We start from the raw sequence: 2,719 nt of genomic DNA on the forward strand, positions 1-2,719 counted from the left end.
CAACCATTGGCAGATTTTTCTTTTCTTACTGGGAGAATAATGCATACGAAGATGTCTAAGGACAGTAAAAAGAAGATGTAAATGTGTGAGGCGCCATCACTGCTGACACAACAGCACAGACTCTGTTTCATAAATATGACACTATTCATCTTCTAAACAGTGAATTGTGCAAGTGTGCTAATCCTTAAAGGTCACGTTGGTCTCCAAGAGAACTCACACAGCAGTACTCAAAAAGGAAAATCAAAAACTGACTGCAGACAAACGCTTTTAGACCAAAAACAAGCAACTCATTTAAATTCAGTGTCACGGGCCCAAAATGAAACCCTGTACACACAGTACAGCCCGACTGATAAAGGATTTTTAAGGCCGATATGACAAATATTTGGTTATTTAAAAAATCTGACATTCCGATATATCAGCCGATATATGTAAAAAAAAATAACAAGACATAAACAAAAATACAATTAAAAAAAAAAATCAGTGTTGCCAACAGGGACGTTGTAGAGCGTCCTCTGGTGGACAAACTATGCAACACCATCACTAACAGGGACGTTGTAGAGTGTCCTCTGGTGGACAGACTATGCAACGCCATCACTAACAGGGACGTTGTAGAGCGTCCTCTGGTGGACAGACTATGCAACGCCATCACTAACAGGGACGTTGTAGAGCGTCCTCTGGTGGACAGACTATGCAACGCCATCACTAACAGGGACGTTGTAGAGCGTCCTCTGGTGGACAGACTATGCAACGCTAACACTCACAACATGGTTGACCGTCCGTTTTTATTTTATTTTTTAAACAATCATTTATCAGAATCATTTATTATCATATTTTATCGGCTATTATAAATGCCGATGGATCGGGAAATGCCTAATATCAGCCCGCCGATATCGGTCGGGGGGCTAGCAGACAGAGAGGGAGACGTGAAGACACTGATCTGATTGACACGTAGTAAAAATCTACATCACAAGAGCAGAGCTGGGCAATATATCAATATAAATTTATATCGTGATATGAGACTAGCTATCGTCTTAGATGTTTGTATCATAATATCGTCATATGACGTAATTATAAAATATATCGTAAGTGTCTCATTGTGTAAATGTTTTGTGAACGCACCAATTGTCAAACCTACATATCGTTGCAATATCGTTGTTGAGGCGTTTGCTCAAAAATATTGTGATATTTAGCCCTACACAAGAGATCAAATCCTGCGTCTGGTTTCAAGTTCCTTCTCTTTTAAAGCCACGTTTAAGATGAAGCAAACTAAACGCAAACACTCTGCTCTGCTCCACTTGGCGCTTTGAAGCTCGGATAAACCATTAACCTTCAGACACAAATCCTGACTCGGTCATGTGGAAACGTCTCATGAGGTCTCAGCACTGTGACAGTTTAACTGCATTTTAAACAAACTCCCGGACATGAGGAGAACCTCCAGTACGGATCAACATCAACAGCTTTGACACTTGTTTCTAGAACTATTCCTGAAACAAGGGGAGTGGGCTCAGCGAGTGAGGGGTTTGGGTGGCTTTTTTTTTTCAATTGGTAAAATATTTGGCAGCATTGAGGTTTTGGAGGTCATTAGAGGTGGCAGAAAGCCTCTGGGCAGAACTAAAACTAGCCACCCGTGTACACGGTTCTGTTCCAGTGAACCGCAGATGGGTGGCACAATGTCATTTGCAGAAAGTGAGCATGTAATGGAGTTGTAAGTGCCCGAAGCAGGACAGGAAACGAGCCAAGTTGTTTCCAGAGTTCATCCCTTGCTTGTCAGCAGTGGGTGACGGCCCTTAAGTCTAACTTTAGAATAGAAAAGGCCGCTCTTATTGTGAAAAACAATGATTCAAACCTCAGAAATATCAAGTATCAAAGCTTTGTTCATAGAAAGTGCAGTGGAAACTTTATGCCAAAAGGTCAGGATGTGTTTGGGTTGTGCGAGGTTGTTGTACAATGTCTGAGTTGAAAACAATGTCTTGTTTTGTACACAGAGCTGCTCGTTTCAGCTCATGAGCTCCGTAATTTGGCAGACGGAATGGGGGGAAAACAGCTCAACCTAGTGGGTCCACACAGAGAACTATCAGGGCTGATGGACTGCTCGGTGGGTAAAACCACAATACAGAAAAAATATAAATAACTTAATTAGCAGAGCTTTTTAATGCTCAGCATGATGACTGGCCATAATCTTACTTGAATTATTAAAAGAATCCTACATATTACAGTAGAGGAAAGTATATCAAGTGGTGGAAATTCCTCCTCAGTACCTTGAACCATTTAAAAAAACATTTAGAGTTGATTAAAATGTACCTTTCATGGCCCGATGCTATTATGGTCAAAATCACTTCAACAACAGTTACATCACGTCAAAAAATGTAGAATGGCGGATTAATTGTGTCTTTTGAGGTTGAGTTTATTAGCTGACCACATGCAACAAGATGGGAGTATCCCAATTACACCTTTATGCTTCCGACTTTATCCATTCATTGTTTCTTTTTTGTTAGTTTGATAAAGTCTACACAAACTGCCTGAGCATTCATCTTCCTTACGCCTCGTTGGTCCTGATACTACAGTGCACGGAAATAAAAGTTCAGCAGAACTACTGAAAGGTAGCTCCATCACTGACTTTTGAAAATATTTACTGAATTTTTACATATTAATATGGTAAAAAAAAACATGTCAAATGACAATTTAATGATCTACAATTTCAAGGAATTCTTTAATTCCA

The 2,719-nt window shown here is 40.0% G+C and overlaps 1 protein-coding gene across 1 annotated transcript in view; it reads left to right on the forward strand.

The window, feature by feature from the left end:
- Positions 1–2,719, forward strand: part of kcnj16a (potassium inwardly rectifying channel subfamily J member 16a) — an 8,322-nt gene that overhangs the window by 730 nt on the left and 4,873 nt on the right. The gene's annotated exons all lie outside the window — the stretch shown is intronic.

The sequence above is a fragment of the Etheostoma spectabile genome, chromosome 21 (assembly GCF_008692095.1).
Source record: "Etheostoma spectabile isolate EspeVRDwgs_2016 chromosome 21, UIUC_Espe_1.0, whole genome shotgun sequence".
In the NCBI taxonomy this organism is placed as follows: domain Eukaryota; kingdom Metazoa; phylum Chordata; class Actinopteri; order Perciformes; family Percidae; genus Etheostoma; species Etheostoma spectabile.